Genomic DNA, 17,741 nt, shown 5'->3' on the forward strand with positions numbered 1-17,741 from the left:
AAGCCCCAACCCTGCGAAGCTTTCGCCGCGCCTCACGAGCAGGCTTTCCAAACAAATTCCAAAGCAGCAGCGCCTTACCTTTTTTCCAGGGAACGCCGCGAGGAGCTTTGTGAGTCGAGGGCGATGGTTCTCCCCGAGAATACCTCGGCGCCGGCCGGAGTTCGATCGACACTCGATCTCGTCCAGTCTCACTCGCAAGGTCCCGTCTGGGTCGCCAAAACCGTTACCGAAATCCGGAATAGAACTCCTTAACACCAACGTGAAGTTAAGAAGCGGGCACTTCGTTTATCGCAGCGCTGGGGACACGGGGGATCGCTCCTCCAAAGGCGTGTCCCACTTAGTATCAAAATCCGTCAGTTTTTACAGACTTTTTCTGTCAGGTCATTGTTACGTAAGCTCTTTCCATAAAAAGGCATACTATGCTCGTTCTTAAATTTAACCTTTCTAAGGATTGGTCCTTTGATTATATAACCTTATCAATATTCTTATTTAAAAACAATCATTGGTCAGTTACACTTAGCTCTACTGACTGGAATCTTCGATACTCAAATCAAGATGGGAAGGGTAAGGGGGTTTCCAAGCAGCAAACTGGCGTCCACGACGGTTTCCTTCGTTTCTTGAAACGGAACATAGAAAAACCTGTAACTTCCTGGTGAGGTTTCTAGGGTTGGCTATTTCCAACCTTAACAATATTAAGGTTCCGATAGTCACACGTAACGCAGTTCCTAAAGTTTCTATGGCTACGTTTCAAACGTAACAATCCTATACGTTACGCTTCACAATTTTACTTCTTAATCAAACCTAACTCTTCTATGTGATTAAATTTTGATTTCTTTACCAGAATATTTGCAACAGCTGGAGCCCAGCGGGAACGGGGGGGGCACGGCCCGACCCCCCCCAGCGCCTCACCTGGGCTCCCTCACGGCCCCTCGCGCCGTGCAAAGGGAGCGCAAACGCAGCCCGGAGGGCAACGGGGCCGGCCGGCCGGTGTCCGTTCGGTCAGTCGCGCGCCTAACGAGTCCTGCCAGCGAGTCCGCTCCGGGGCTCGGGGCCCCCCCCGACGCTCCCCCTGCCCCTGGGACACCTCTGATAGCATATTTCCATACATTCTCTATGGCACGTCTAAATAGCGTTGGATGGTTTTAATATTTTGTACCAGCCGTGGAAACTGGTTTGCTGCTAGGTGACTGTAAAAGTGAGATTTAGTAAATAATTATTAGAAATCTTACACTAACACGATGACTGAAACAATAGACAAAAGTATAGCCAAGCAATTAACTAGCAGAGGTAGGTACTCCTAAGTTTTGCAGTTCTTTGCTCTTATGGCTAGATGAGAACAATGCTGAAACTGACCGCATGCGATTGAAACTGCGTTAAGCTTCAAGATCAAAGAACCAAGGGCAAGAATAAAGACTTCAAGGACAGCCAGCAAGAACTTCAAATGGGTCGGTGGTCGCAAAAGGAGCCCTTCGTCTCAAATGGATCCTTCATTGCGCGTGATCGGATGTAGGCAGTGCTATGATAATCAGTTGCCATCATTTTTATGTATACGTATGCTAATCTGATTCATATGCAATTAGTTAGTCTATATGACCCGTTTGTGCTAAAGCTGTGGCACGCACGCTAGGTGGAACTATCCCCCGTGCATCCAGCGCTGCAATGAAGAATGCCTGCTTTCTAAAACGCCAAAACGAGCCTTCGAGAGTTTCTTGGACCGGCTTTTCAGTATCAGAGGTACAAGGGAGGAAAGGAAAAAAAAAAAAGCAGCGGTGTGGGAAAGAGAGGGGGCCAGGGGAGGGGCAGGGAGGGACCAGAACGCAGAAGAGGGGAGAGAGAGACAGGGCCCCGAGGGCCCGGGGCTCACCACAGCTCTCTTTCTTGGCGCTGCCAGCAGACTTTGCCAGTTCAGACGCTTCTTTCGGCTCCTCTCCCGCTCCCCTCCTCTTCCGTAACTCCGGCTGCACGGCCGTCCTCCCCCTAGGAGAACACGCGTCTCACAGGTCTTGCAAGACGAGGCTTCCTAGGCACGGAGCCTCGCTGGCCCGCACGCCACGCGGCCGTACCGCACCGTCGGTGCTTGCGTACGGACCCTGCGGTGCACCCTGGCGGTCTGACCTGCTGTGGACTACGAAGAGGGATCCTTCCACACGCGGAGAGGCAGGCTCTCTCTTGCCTGCAGCGGGAGGCGGCTGCCGGCCGGCCTTCCATTTCTTCTTCTCTGCCTTTCTCTGGCCTCTCCAGCTTCAGCCGCAGCAGCTCCTGCCCACAGCCGGTAAGTGCCCCGCCTGCCCCTTTGTGCTCCCGCGCCGCGCCGCGCCGCGCGGAGAGGGAGGCCAGGCAGAGACAGCCCATGCAAGCTTTCCTTTCCGGCGGCGTTTCCTTACCGGGAGGAAGCAACGAGCGCGGCGGCACCTCCCGCCGGCGCCGCATTGCCGGTACCGTCGGACGGCACGTGCGGGACGGGGGCAGCCCCGCGCACTCGCAGCCTCCGAGCTGCAGTACCGAACATTGGTCGCAGGGTGGCAGCGGCGAGCGCTTGGCACGAGGCGCCAGCGCGGCTCCCCAGCGGCAGTACCGAACATTGGTCACGAGGTGGCGGAAGAGAGCGGCGGCGAAAGGCGCCGCCAGCGCGCATGCGCGGATCCCGAGCTGCTTGTGCCGCGTTCTGGTTGCCAGGCAACAGCAGGAGGGCGGCAAAACGCGCCACCGCGCATGCGCGGCTCCCGAAAGGCAGGACCGCCTTCTGGTTGCTAGGCAACAGCACGAGCGCCGTAAACCGCCCCACCGCGCATGCGCGGCTGCCCAGGCGTCGTGTCGCCCTACGGTTGCTAGGCAACAGCGGCGAGCGCCGTAAAAGGCGCGCCGCGCATAGCGCCCCTCCGACCTGCCGTACAGCGTCTCCGTTGCTAGGCAACAGCAGGAGCGCCGTAAACCGCGCCACCGCGCATGCGCGGTTGCCGAGGCGTCGTGTCGCGCTACGGTTGCTAGGCAACAGCGGCGAGCGCCGTAAAAGGCGCGCCGCGCATGCGCTCCTCCGACCTGCCGTACAGCATCTCGGTTGCTAGGGAACAGCAGGAGCGCCGTAAACCGCGCCATCGCGCATGCGCGGTTGCAGAGGCGTCGTGTCGCCCTACGGTTGCTAGGCAACAGCGGCGAGCGCCGTAAAAGGCGCAGCGCGCATGCGCGGTTTCCGACCTGCCTTACAGCATCGCCGTTGCTAGGCAACAGCACGAGCACCCTAAACCGCCCCATCGCGCATGCGCGGTTGCCGAGGCGTCGTGTCGCGCTACGGTTGCTAGGCAACAGCGGCGAGCGCCGTAAAAGGCGCACCGCGCATGCGCGGTTTCCGACCTGCCTTACAGCATCCTCGTTGCTAGGCAACAGCGGGGTCCAGCCACACGCGCCACCGCGCATGCGCGCCTCCCGAACGCCAGTTCCCACCTTCGCTCGCCGGGCAGCAGCACCCCCGCAACGACCCTCTTCTGAGCATCAGCTGGATGAGACGCCACTGACAGCTCAGCCCAGTAGAGACCAGCCGCAGGCGGCCACTACTTACTGGGGGCACAGGGCTTACGTTTCCCTGCCCTTTCCCCACTCGCAGCCCGGGCAGTCCTCTTCATTGCCTCCGTTCCAAAAAGCACCCGAGTGGCTGGAGCCTTTACAGCAGTCAAGCGCAAACAACAGACAATGCGGGCGGTCGCTTCTGTCCCTGCCCCCCCACCCCATTCTCTAGAGAGGAGAAGCAGCACAGGGAACCTGCAAACAGCAGGGGGGGTTGCCCTGGACCAAGCCCCAGGGACTGCTGTATCCGTCTGCACGTGGCATCAGGGTTGTGGGAGGGACAGCAGCCAGTCAACAGATGCTGGCGAGAGATTTAAAAACAAACAAACAAAAAAAAATAACGCCTGGTTCAGGTGACAGCCTGAAGGCAGGCCACGAGAGACCCAAAGCTGCTTCGTGCCAGAGGGGCAGCTCTGTTCAGCAGGAAACGGCGCGTCCCAGCGGACCAGATGCGAGCGGCCGACCTGCAAGTGAGCGATACCCTGGCGATCCTGGGGCTCTCTTGGGGTGGGCGCACCTTTCCTCACCTCTGTGCTATCACAACTCTGCTCTCCTAATCCTGCACGCACGCAAGGCTTCTTGGGCGGGGCTTGTCTCTTATCGAAGAGACGCTGCACGGTGTTACTTACCGCCCTGCCCTCCGGCGTGCAAGGTAATTAGACGGGAAGCAGGGAAAGCAAAAGAGGCGCGTCGGGATATTAGATGTCCTCAGCAGATGACCGTAGAGCCCTCGAGGTTCCATCTTTGCTCCCTACAGGAGCGTGGCTCCGCACTCCTTGCCGCTCCCGCCAGCAAGCGTCACAATTGCCCTTTGCTGCCTGCAACGCGCAGTACCTGCACGGCCCGAGTACTGCTGCTTACGGAGCAAGAGGCGCTCGCTATAAAGCGGCAATGAAGAACGAGGACGGCCCGTCAAGACGGCAGGAGGAACACAGAGAGCCTCCAGCATTAGCCAGGCAGGGCTTCCAACTCACCTCGTGCCGTGGTTTAACGCCAGCCGGCAACGAAGCCCCATGCGACCGCTCGCTCGCTCCCCCCGCCCCCAGTGGGACGGGGAGACAATCGGAAGGGCGGAAGTGGGAAAACTCGTGGCTTGAAACAAAAACAGTTGAATCATTAAAAAGAAATAACAACAACAACTTGTAAGGAAAAGAAGAAAAAAAATGACAGAGAATGGGGTGCAGGCAGCATGCCAGGGGTCTGAAGCCTGACGGATGATGGGGGGGGTGGGTGTGTGGAATACGGAGGAGGGAAAGGCGGGGGGGGGGGGCAGGAGATAGGAGAGCAGGGGATGCGGGGGGAAACAACTCGCGTGGGTGAAGGGGGCGGGCCGGAGCAACAGGGGGGCATATGGGGGAGAAACACACACGGCGGGAGGGTAGGGGAGGGTACAAAGGTGCACGGGGGGACACGGGTGGGGATGACCTACCCCAGGGAGTCCACCCGGGATGATCCACAGCAGGTAACTCACCTGGGATAACCCGCAACAGAGAATCCACACCGGGAGGACCCCCAGCAATGCCCCTCAAACTGCCTGTGCTTCACCCCCAATCTTCCCCAAACTGGGGAGTTTTCTGCTTTTTCAAAATACTCAGTTTGGGGTGTGTTTCAGTGCTTTTCCACAACATAAAAAGGGGAGATCTTTTGGTTGTGGTTTTGTGCATGAAAATGGGGTGGGTTTTTTTGCTTTCCAGCTGCACAAATCCAGGCGGATTTGGCTTTCCCAGGAGTCCCAAATTCGTTCGGTTTTTTCCGTTGCAGACCCAGAATCAGGGGGTTTGGGGTTGTCCTGGTTTCGGCTGGAATAAAGTTAATTTTCTCCTGAGTAGCCAGTACAGGGCCATTTTGGATTTAGGATGAGAACAATGTTGACAACACACCGACGCTTTAGTTGTTGCTAAGCAGTGTTTATACTAAGTCAAGGACCTTCCAGCTTCTCATACCGCCCTGCCAGCGGAGGCTGGGGGTGCACAAGAAGAGTCGCTGAGCTAAAGGAGGATTCCAGGTAAACAGGTCAGCTCGAAATACACCACCTCCTTTAAAAGTTAAGAGCGATTTGAACGCTTAAAATCAGCATTTAGGCTAATCGATACCATTTTGAACACCTTCTTAGCATACAAGTAAACACTCTTGCCGGTGTTGGAAAACGTCTCCTCCCTTCCTTACAGCACTGCTGCAGGGAGATAACCCTGGGAGGCTGCGGGACGAGGTCGTACGCAATCAGAATCTACGCTTACGGATCCACCGCAACAGCTACAGCCCTTGCGCTGCTGCTGCTGCTTTGCATCTTGCTCGTTTGGTGAATAAAGCTGAAAGTGAAGTGGAAAACTTCAAAGAGCAAAATGAAAAATAAAGAATGAATCTCAATAATTCACTTTACACTAAAAGGGTGTGCCCATGTTTATATACATCCAATAAAAATACATTATTGAAGCAGTAACTCACCAAAACCACCTCAGGACTCACTAGTTACAAGGCTGCTGATGCTTCCTGGGAAAACCTGGAAAACACACGGAAGCGACGCCAGTTTGTCCTGTTTTGTCCGCGTCTCTTCTTTGACCTTGATTGCTTTTAGTACAGGTGCTAGTTATCTCAGTAAGGTTGTCGAGTACTCCTATAAGATATTTAAAAAAACTCATTGACTGCAGAAGCATAAAGCTTTTATCGTGAAAACAAAGCCCGTTTCTTCCGAACAGCTGAACTCTTACGAACAGTTTCTCCCCTCTTTTAGTACAAAATTATTTTCACGGTATCATTTACTAGTAAGCGCACGGAAACAGAAGATTACATGCTTTTAGGAAGAGGAAATAGACAGAGGGAAGTCAACCTGGCGTAGGCGTAACGTGCTCCAGAACAGACCTTAGTTTTAGTATTCGTATTAAAATATTTCACAGAAAAAATGTGGAAGGAGAGTTGGCACGTTCTTAATGTTAACTTTAAAGTCCATACTACAAGTACCTTTGGAAAAATGCAGACACACATCGTAGGCGTACCTTGTACTTGCAGACCACTACGGAATCTTTCCATCCGTCTTGTACTTTCACGGCAGAAGAAAGGGCAACCACGGTGAAATGGTGGCAGCTGACATCCACCTGAGAGAGGGGGAGAAAAAACCCCCAACAAACGAAAAAACAAAACAAAACTTTAGCATAAAACCGGGTAGGAATCCAAAGCTGCCTTTTTTTGTGAAGGTTTGTGAAGACAGTACGACTGAGCAGAGCAAAAAGTATTTTTGCATCATCTTCGGTACAGCTGTTGACACAGGCCACTAAAGCTTTTGCATTTTTCAGACAACCGTGCCTTTATTTTTTTTTTTTTTTTTTTTTTTTTGACTCATTGGTAACTTTAGTTTCACTAGAACTCACTTTCCTAGATACACGCAGGTGACAGACAGAGAGACCTACATACATTTTCTCAAGCCTTAGTATAGCCAAGACTTCATCACCCTATATGTCCTAAGTCGAGTGTTTTTGCTAAAGGGCACAGCAACACATCTGTCCTTGTGAACTGCCTCGTTGCAAAAAAGGAATGATTTTTTCCAGGCCGTTGCTCCAAACGGTCAAGATCTTTCAAAACCGCAGTTGTGCCACCAAACCCGCTCAGGGTCCCTCCTAGCTTTTGACTGCCCTGAGATTTAACAGGCACGCGCTCCATTCCATCTTCCAACAGCAAAAATACGTTAACGCTCTCGGACCCAGAGCACAACCCTACGGATGTCCACACACACACCCCTTGCCGTTTTCACGAGGAGCCACCGAGCATCCCTGCCAGCACAGCTGCACGCGCCAGATCGGTTTCACCTACGCCGCCAGTTACCGGTTTCGGTGAACGTAGTTTCTGACGCTTTAAACCGAAAACCGTATCTCGATGCTTCGCCACAGTAGAAACGGCCCATCGCTAGAATGCTACAAAAACGCAGTAACACAAATTGCAAACCCACAGCAGCAACAGCTCCAGAAATATTTAGACCAGGAACAAGGGAGAAAAATAAAACAGCTTCATCTCACGCACAGGGGAGCGGCAGGCAGAGAAAAGGGTCGGCATTCTGAGCCCTTACAGAAAACGGGCATTCTCCTTCCGTTCCTCAGCCCGTCCGTTAAGGTCTCAATACCGCAACGCTACTACGGCAACGTCGAGAGTAGGGAACAACAGCCCTGCCGCTGGACTTGCCATTGACCCATGCTATTTACGTAGCAGGATGCGTACGCAGAGGGACGCGTTTTGCCACACGCAACCCTGAACTTCCTGAAAATTTACGTTTACCAAAAAAAAGCCATTTGGAACATATTGCCAAACAACATTTGGCAATAAAGCTTTGATGCGTTTGACACACGCAAATTTTTGGTCACTTGCTATTTGCTTCCTGTTGCTGCCGCTGTTCTTCCTTCAGAAATTCTACTTGTAGCCAAGTTATTCACTACTGGTTCAAGCATTTGCCTTCCTGGTATTACCAGCACATTCACAGAGGCAAGTAACTTAATTGCTCTTCTACGATTATCCAAATGACAATTACAGCCATGAAAGAGAAGGAGAGGTCAGGCAGCAGAAGAGCTCTGCAGGCTGGCACCAGTCAATAATGCACTCTTTAAAAACAAGCAACAACAAAACAAAACCGTGACCCTGTATCCTTTTTTTTTTTTTTTTTTTTCTTTCAGAGCTCATCCCTGCCTCAGCATTTTGTCTCGTCAGAGCATGAAGCGCAGGTGATCCGTACCCTAACGACTTCTGCGTGTGATGAACGCCTGTTCAGAAATAGTCCAGATCTGCAAGACTGGGGTCATTTTTTTATGGTTTTAATCATCATAACTCAGATTTTATTTACTCACGCATTTGTGGGGAAACTAATTCACTTTTAGACACTGCCTCTCCTTTTTCTTTGGGGGGGGGGGGGGGGGGGTGGGGTGGAATGTACTAGAGACTGAAAAAAATTACGATTCAGAGCTCCCAACCATGAGGGAGTGGTGGAGAAAGCAATGAAAGCAAAGACCAACAGCAGCAACATTAACTGAAAGTTGGCTTTAATTCCGATCACGTACTTAAGCGACTCTCCAAGTCTACGCCTCGGTCCGACTAGTCCTTTTTTGGAAGGACAAACTTTTTTACTTAAAAGGCCTAGACTGAAGACTCCGCTGAACGGAATGGGGATTGTGCCACGGGACAACACGCCATCACCACTCTTAATGGGGAAGAAAAAAAAAAAAAAATACAAATAAAAATCAAGTTTAAGTACCAGTTTCCATCATGTTTCACCCATTACATTTCTACTGGCATCTAGGTGCTCAAAAGTGAACTACAGGGACACCACATATTCCTAAAAATTCAGTTATACATAAAAAAATAAAAGGCTATCTCCAACTTGCCCATAAAATCAGTATGAACAGAGAGAAGAGAAACACTCGACCCTAAAGAAGCTAACAGGCAGCTCTGAATTTACCAGACAGGAAATTTCGTTCTTTCACCTGAAACAAAAACATATCAAGGGACCAGTTCAGGAACAGGGCACGATCTGTTAACAGCAATTTTTCCATCAGCTCTTCTGCACTAGCAGCAAATTTGCCTTTTCTGTGGGTTTAACGTGGAGCATCTGTAGTGCCCTCGAACTCGCAAGTGTTTCTCTCCGCTCCCCCAGCCCGATACGTGCGATTACCTGAGCGGCAAGCGGAATTAACCACGCAGGATTTTCTTCGTGTGACGCGGAAGGTGACACTGGGAAAAGAGGAGACAAAGAAATGAACCTGCTTGTCACACCCAGCCAACGGTGAAAAGACAGGGGAGGATTCTGCCGGAAGGGCTCTGCACCCCAGGAGCTCCCACCGGCCGGTTTCTCTCCCCTTTGCCCGGTACCGAGGGGACGACGACACCTCGCCCGCGCCCCCTCGCGGGGGGGGGGGGGGGGGCTGCCCCAGGAGAGCCGGGGGACCCCCACCTCGCTTCCGCCCGCGGGAACGGACCGGGCGAGACCCTCCACGCAGAGAGAGGAGCGTGGCGTGGATCGCATCCCCGAGGGAAGAGGCCGGGCTCCCTGCTGGCAGAAGGACAACTCACCTCCCTGCTGCTCGGAGCCGCTCGCTGCGGACAGCCCTGCCTGCGCCCGGCCGCTCTTCGGCCGTGCTGGGAGCACGGTCCGGCCGACGGACGCTCCAGCGAAAAGACGCTCCAGCTCATCGCGGCTCCTGCTCGTCACAGCCGCAGGTAATTTTGCCTCTGGCTAACGCACGCTCCAGACAGCGGACACCCCGCCTCGTTCCAGCTCCCGCTTGCTACAGTTCTGGCTCACTGAAGCCCCAGCTCCGCACTGAAGCTCCGGCTGATTTCAGCTGCTTCTCCTTACAAGCTCCAGCTATGTGCAACGGCCTGGGCTTTCCATAAGGTTGTATATCAACTGCTGTCAAAACCGGAGCATTAGGATTAAACATCAGAGTTACACGCCGTATAAATATGCGTTAGTTTGGGCGATTAATTACTGAACAACTATTCTGAGCCGTGCAGAAAGAAGAGCTGGACTCAAAGAGGGCACGTGGGGTCTGAAAAGCGCCTTTCCCCCCCCACAGACCATCGCAGATGTTGAGTTCGGCCGGCTGCGTGCCGGCCTCCCGAACTTCGGCGTCCGACACAACCAGACCCCCATCTCCGGGGAGGGTCCACGCGCCCTGCCCACCCCCTGCTTCCCCCCGCAGCTCCCCACACCCTCCCACCCGCCTGCCAAACCAGCCAAGCCGGCTCCCGCTTTTGGCCCCCACGCCGGCTGACTCGGGGCCCATTTGGGAGCCAAAAAACCCGGCTGCCGAGCCTGTTCTCAAGGCCCAAAAACGCAGGGCCGGACCTCTGTTTCTGGGCCCAAAGCCGCGCAGCAGCTCGGTCTGTTTCCGAGCCCCAAAATCAGCCAGGCGAGCCTGTTGTCAAGCCCCAGGAACAGAAAACTTGTTCTCCATTTCTGACCCTGCAGCGCCCACGGGCGACGCCGAGCGTAGCCACCCCACAGCCCTGCACCCCCGGGGCCCCACGCGCAGTTTTGGGGAGTGCTCGGGACCGGCGGAGGGCCCGGCCCCACGCCTCGGCGGGGCAGCCCCAGCACAGGCAGGGCGTCGCTTCACGATTGCCGTTTCAGGCTTTATTTCCCCGCCATGGCCGGCACGGCCAGGCCCCCACCCCAAACCCCCGAGCCGAAGCACCCCCGCGGGTAGCCGGGCCCAGCCACCCGGAAAACAAGAAAACCAAAGAGGGAACAAGACAGAGAACGTGGGGAAAGGCAAGGAGACGGACACAGAAACAGAGAGAGCACGAGAGGGATAGGGAGCAGGACAGAGAGATGGAGCAAGAAAGGAAAAAGGGACGGGAGGCAGAACCAAGGGAAAGAGACACAAGGACGGGGAGCAGGACAAAGGGACGGAAGAGAAAAAAAAAAAAAACAGCGACGGGCTGCAGGACAGAGATGAAGGGATTAAATAGACACAGGGAGCACGACAGAAGGACAGAGAGAGACAAAAGGGACAAAGAGCAGGCCAGCAGCGGAGGGGAGAAAACCAACTGCGATGGGCAGTGGGAGAGAGATACAGAAAAAGAAAAAATACTGAGGAACAGAAAAAAGAAAGAAGAGACAGCTAGCTAGACAGGGGTACACAGTTAGAAAGGACGGGAGAGGGAACGGGGCAGAGAGAGACAGACAGAAAAGGTAGCGAAAGAAAGCAAGGCAGAGGGACAGCAAGGCGGGGCGGGGGGGAAGCGACAGGGGTCTGGACAGAGATGGAGAAATAAGCAGCAGGGACAGAGGAAAAGAGACAGAAAGAGGGACAGGGAACATGGCAGAGAAGGACAAATCAGGACAGCGGCAGGACGGAGATAAAAAACTGGGACGGTCCTCAGGACAGAGAGGAATACAAATACGAGCAGGGAGCGGGACAAAGGGATACAGCGAGAAACGACGGGACAGGAAGCAAGACAGAGCGACAGACAAGAACAATGACAACGAGAGAGAGAGAGAGAGACAGCGAGAGACAGCGAGAGAGACAGAGACCGTGAGAAGCACAGGGGGTTGGGGAATTTAGAAAGAGAAGTATCAGGAGCCCTGCAGAGAGAGGAAGGGTGAATAAAAAAGGGGCAGGAAGCAGCACAAAGGGTCAGAGAGAGTAAGAGATGAACAGGAAGGAGGACGGGGACAGTGAGATCCAGAATGACAAAAATAAACAGCAACAGCGAGCAAGACAAAGGGATAGAGAGAGCAAGAGAAAGTAGAAAGAAGAGAGATAGGAAGGCAGGGACACAGAGCGGCACATACAGGCGCAGAGAGAAAAAGAACGCCAGGGAACAGGCCAGAGAAATTGGGAGGCGGGGAAAGAGGTGGATGCAGATCAGGACAAGGAGATGGAAAAGGAAAAAACAGCGACTGGCTGCAGGAGAAAGACGGGGGGGCGGCGGGGGGGGGGGGGAAGAGGGAGAGGGAGCAGGACAAGAACGCAGAGAGGAAAAGGAAGGGGGGCAGTCGAACAAGAGAGAGAAAGGGGGAGAGGAAGAGGGAGCAGGACAAGAGAATAGACAGAAGAGGAGAGGTACAGGGAAGAAAAAAAAAAAACCAAAAAAACCCACAAACACCACCCAAAAAACCCCAAACGTCACAGCAGCATGGGAAAGCGAGGGGGCCAGGAGAGGGGGAAGGAGGGACCGGGACGCACAAGAGGAGCGACAGGGCCTCGAGGGCCCAGGACTCACCACAGCTCTCGCTCTTGGAGCTGCCAGGAGACCTTGCCAGCTCAGACGCTTCTTTCTCCTTCTCTCCTCCCTTCCTCTTCTGCAACTCCCGTCGCTTGGCTGTCCTCCACGTAACGGAACACGCGAGCGTCTCACAGCTCTTACGAGATGAGGCCTCCTAGACGCGTAGCCTCGCTCGCTCGCTACGTAGCCGTACCCCGCTGCTGGTCGTGCATACGGACCCTGGCGGTCTGACCTGCTGCGGACTACGAGGAGGGATGCTCCCACACCCGGAGAGGCAGGCTCTCTCTTGCCTGCAGCGGGAGGCAGCTGCCAGCCAGACGGCCTTCCGCTTCTTCTTCTTTACCTTTCTGTGGCCTCTCCAGCTTCCGCAGCTCCCGCCCACAGCCAGTAAGCGCTCCGCCTTGTCCCTCTGCGCTCCCGCGCCGCGAGGAGAGGGAGGCCAGGCAGAGACAGCCCACGCAAGCCTGAGGCTGCTGCAGTCAACGGCATCCCCAGGGGACGAACGGACAACCGCACCCACAGCGTGGCCTCTGGGAGAGGGAAAGAGGCAGCAGTGACCGTTAGTACCGCAGCTCGACCCTGGCCGGAGCCCCTCCTTCCGCAGGGGCTTCCGCAGACGCCGCTCGTTCCCCGCGCCGCTGCTAACGGCACCCCCGTTAAGGGAGACTCGAGACCACCGCAGGGCCAGCTTGCTGCCCTCGCGACAGGGCTCGGGGGCTGCCTGCGGCTACACCGCAGGCTTCAGGGGAGGGGCTGGAGCTGGGGGCAGCCGCACGGCCCGAGCGGGGCCGGGGGAGCTCTGGCGACTCGGGCAGGCGCCCGCTGGCCGCGCCTGGGGGGTGCCCGCCTCCGTCCCCTCTTCCCTTCTACCGGCTCGCTCTCGGGGAACTCCCCGGCGCTGCCCTGGCCCGGCTCGCCTCCGGCGGACCGGCAGCCTGCCGCGGCGGCCGCTTCGCAGCTTCCCGTCCCGCCAGCCCCGGGCGGCCAGCGGGCAGGAGGCACCCCTCGCCCCCGCCCCCGCCCCCGCCGGAGGGGATCGCTCGCCTCACCCGCGGTCCCGGCGCTCGCCCGCTGCCGCCGAGACCCGCGCGCCGCCACGCTGCTCCCGGGGACCGCGCATGCGCCGGAGGGGCCGGAGCCGGCGCGCGAACGCCGGGCTGCCCCACGCGCAGGACGGCGCATGCGCCCGGGAGGGCTGGTCGGGGAGCGGGCGCAGCGGGAAGCCCGCGGAAAACCACGCGAAACGGCAACGCTCCTGAGTCTGACCTGGTCGCACTCCGGGGGCCGCGGCGGCGGCGGCAGCAGCAGCAGCAGCAGCGAGGACTACGCCGCGCCAGAGAGCCACGCGGCTGCCCGGCCGCCGAGTCCGCGGAAACTACAGCTCCCGGCATGCCCCGAGGGGACGCCGCTTCCGTTTCCGCCCACCCCCACGCCGGCGCAGCCGCAGTCCCCGCCGAGCCCCCAGCGCCGCTCCGGGCAGCTCCGGCGCGCTCCCGCCGCCCGCCGCCGGCTCCGGACAGTCCCCGCCGCCGGCTACCGCCACGGCGCGGCACCCCCCGCCCGGCTCCGGCTCCGGTCAGTCCCCGCCGCCGCCGCCGCCCCGGCACGGCGCGGCACCCCCCGCCCGGCTCCGGGCAGCGCCCGCCGCCGCCGCCGCTCCGGCACGGCGCGGCCCCGCCCCGCTGCCGCTCCGCGCGTCCGGCACGGACCCCGCCGTCCTCCTCGGGGCTTTCCCCGGGACCCGCCGGGCGATTGCGCAAGCCCCGCCACGGGGCCCGGGCCCCCCCCCCGGCCCACGTGCTCCCGGCCCCCCGCGAGCCCCCAGGGCCCCGGCCCCCGCCCCGGCCTCGGCACAGGCGGCCCCCACCTCCCCCGGGCCACCCCCGCCTAGGGACGGTCGCGGTCCGAGGGGCGCCCGGCCCCGCTCACCTTCTCCCGAGGGGCAGCCGCAGCCCGGCCACCGCTCCGCTCCTGCCTGGGCTCCCACCGGCCCCGCCGCGGCCCCTCCCCCGGCAGCCCCCCCTTTCCAGGGAGGGGCCGTCGCCATCAGCCTCACTGCCCGCACCTGGGGCTCCTCCAGCCCCGGCCCGCAGCTGCGGTACCGAAATCCCGAATAAAACTCCACAACACCCATGGGAAGTTCAGAAGCAGGCGCTTCGTTTATGGAATGAAAGATGTCAAAGTAAGATGACTCTTGGCGAGCTGTTCACTGGGGTAAAAATACAGATTTTAATACCCGTCTTATTTTAGTTCTAAGACTTGGCAATTGCCAGGTATCATCTTTTCGATTTACCCAGGTCCACCGCCGAGGCCACAAGGGAGATTTCTTCCAGAGAGAGGAGGGAGTTATTAAGTCTAAAGTCCATTATTTGCTTTTGTCCTTCAGGAAAAGGCGAGTGGATCGTATATCATCACTATTCACCCAAACAGTTAACCCTAAACTTTTCACCTGTCCTTTACTACAGTCAATTCCAAGCTAATTTTTTTCCACTATTAAGAGGGGACCCAGGATCATTTAAAATATTATTCTACTTTCTACAAATACATCCCCCATCTTAGAGCTTTAGCTACTAGAGAAAGTCTTTGGATTTGGGGGTCAGAGGAGTTGCGAGTCTAAACTTTCATACCCTTCTCTTTAGGATGTGTGATTTTTCTCTCTTTGTCTAAACCAATCTAAATTTCCATAGATGGTCCTGACTCTGGGTGGATCTAACAAGGATCCTGGAACTCCAGTAAATTCTAAACATCGTTTTATATTTTAAATAGGATCCCAAGTTCCTTTTCGCACTTGTCTCTACGGTTTTGGCAGCTGACCGCCCCAAGGGGTGTTTGTACAAGTCTCTCCCGAAGGGCGATAAATTAATTCTTTTGTCCGTGAGGTGGATGGTTTGGTAATGTTATAATTCAAAATGCTATAATTCCTTCTTTCAAATTTAAAAAAATAATTGCCTTTTAAATCCATCCAATTTAATTTGCTAAAATGATTCTCATTGTTCTACGTCTTTTCTCAAGTTTTGGTTAAATTCAATGTCAGTATTCTCCACGGAACTAGATTTTCATCTGACTTTGGAATCGGAAGGCAGGCTGTTATCGAGGTTAAATTTTGTGTCTTTACAAAACTTTGAATCAATTCCAAAACTAGAATTTTTTTTTTTTTTAATCAAAATTACAGAAACGGTTAATATCAAGATTAATAGCTCAAACAATAATTGTTTCATTTTGTTTATCTTGTGTTTAGAACCCCTCAAAAAAAATACTTAAACCCTATAACACACAAAAAGATTACTGCCCTTGACAATATTCCTAATAGCAACCCCAATATTATAAACTTTACACAATTGTTTTCCCAAAGAGATAACGTGAAACTTACTTACAGGTTTTCAGTTTCAAAGGGCCAGTTTCTTTAGACTTCCAATTCCCTGTTGGTGCTTTCTTTAGTCTTGAATAATGAAGCCAAGGTTCTTCTCCCAGACCTTTACTGCTGTAAGTGTTGTTAAAATGACTCGATAGGGTCCTTTCCGCTTCTCAGTGATTTTATATATATTCAATCTCCTGGTCGGAAGGGATGCGCTGCTACGTCCAATTCTAAGGGTCCAGCTGCGGAGACATACTGACGACGTTCTTGAAAAGAATTTCTTAAAGAAATCATAACACCTTTTAAAAACATATCTCCAAAGCCACTCCAGATACTCAGAACATAGGTCTCTTGATACGGTCTTTCATATAACATTGCATAATGACTTAAATTTTCTTTCTCTTCTGGCTATACTCTGATTCTTAATAGAGCCATGGGTAAGGCTTTAACCCATATGAGTGAGTGAGGTTTCCTGACAAATTTTACTCAACTGTTGCTTAAGGGTATAGTTCATTCTCTTTCTTCCCCCCCCCCCCCCCCCCCGCCCCCCCTTGCTTGTGGTCTATATGGGGTGTGATAGTCTCAATCTATAGATAATACTTTGCTCAACTTGTCTCATCATCTTTGCTATAAAATGAGGGCCATTGTCAGATGACATTCTTACAGGCACCCCATATTTTGGTATTATCTCTTTGAGCAAGACTCTAACTACTTCTCTTGCTTTGTCGGTGCGACAAGGGAAAGCCTCGGGCCACCCAGTAAAGATATCAACTAAAACTAGGATAGACCCTTCTTTTCAAGGCAATTCTATAAAATCAATTTGCTAGTATTCCCCTAAAAAATTTCCTTATTTAATAATTCCAAAGATAATCTTATTACTGATTTGGGGATCATTTTATATATAAATTTCACATCCGCTTATAAATGTTTAAACAATCTTTGTCATATTTTACTTTCTGTTCCCCGATAGCCTTTGTTATGCTCAGCTCGGGCAGTTTCTCTTCTTATTGTGGGCGGGACTGTTATTTGACCTGTCGGTGTTACAGCCTGTCCTGTTTCATTTTGTTAGCCTGCAATCTAACAATTAATTCTTCCATCTTTTTCATTATAATTTGGAGTTTCTTTAGGCAATTTTATACTTTTCTCTGGAACTAGCGCTAGGATGCCTTCTTCTGCAGCCTCTTTAGCAGCTTTATCAGCCAGTCGGTTACCTGCGTTAGGAACAGTCTTACCTAACTGATGCGCTTTACAGCGCGTTATCGTGACTGCTGTTGGTTTTTGAACGGTTTCTAACAATTTCGGTATTTGTTCTGCATGCTGAATGGTGGTTCCTTGTGCAGATAACAGTCCTCTCTCTCTCTCTCCATATCGCTCCATGCGCACGTACTACTCCAAAAGCGTACTTTGAGTCTGTCCAAATGTTGACTCGCTTTCCTTGACTTAGTTCCAGAGCTCGAATAAGAGCTCTCAATTCAGCCTTTTGGGCAGATATCATCGAAGGCAAAGTTCGCAACGCAATTATCTCCTCGGTTGTTACTGTCTATCTCGATAAACGTTTTCCTTCACAGATGAAACCGCTTCCGTCGGTATAGAGTTCCCAGTCTGTTTCTTCTAGCGGCACATCTCCGAGATCCAGTCAGCTGGGGTAAACTCTTTCGATTGTCTGCAAGCAGTCACGTTCCAGTTCTCCTTTAACTTGATCAGTTGTTGAAAACGCAACAGGGTTAACGGTGGTAGTAGTTCTTAAGTAAACATCGTCTTGTTCCAGCAACACCACTCGGTATTTCAGCATTCTGCTAGGGGATAACCAATGCCCCCCTTTCTGTTTTAGCGCAACAGTTATCGTATGGGAAACGTACAGCGATCCTTTGTCCTCAGGTGAACTTAGGAGCTTCCTGGATCAGTAGCGCAGTTGCAGCGACGGCTCTCAGACGACCAGAGCATCCCAGACTCACGTGATCTAATCGCTTCGAGAAGTAGGCCACAGCTCGCCCACTTGGCCCTAAATATTGGGCCAGGATGCCCAGAGCTATACCTCTTCTTCCGCGAGTGAAAAGTTCAAATGTCTTTGTGAGATCTGGCAGGCCTAGGGCTGGCACCCCTGTTACAGCCTGTT

The sequence above is a fragment of the Harpia harpyja genome, chromosome 7, assembly GCF_026419915.1.
Source record: "Harpia harpyja isolate bHarHar1 chromosome 7, bHarHar1 primary haplotype, whole genome shotgun sequence".
In the NCBI taxonomy this organism is placed as follows: domain Eukaryota; kingdom Metazoa; phylum Chordata; class Aves; order Accipitriformes; family Accipitridae; genus Harpia; species Harpia harpyja.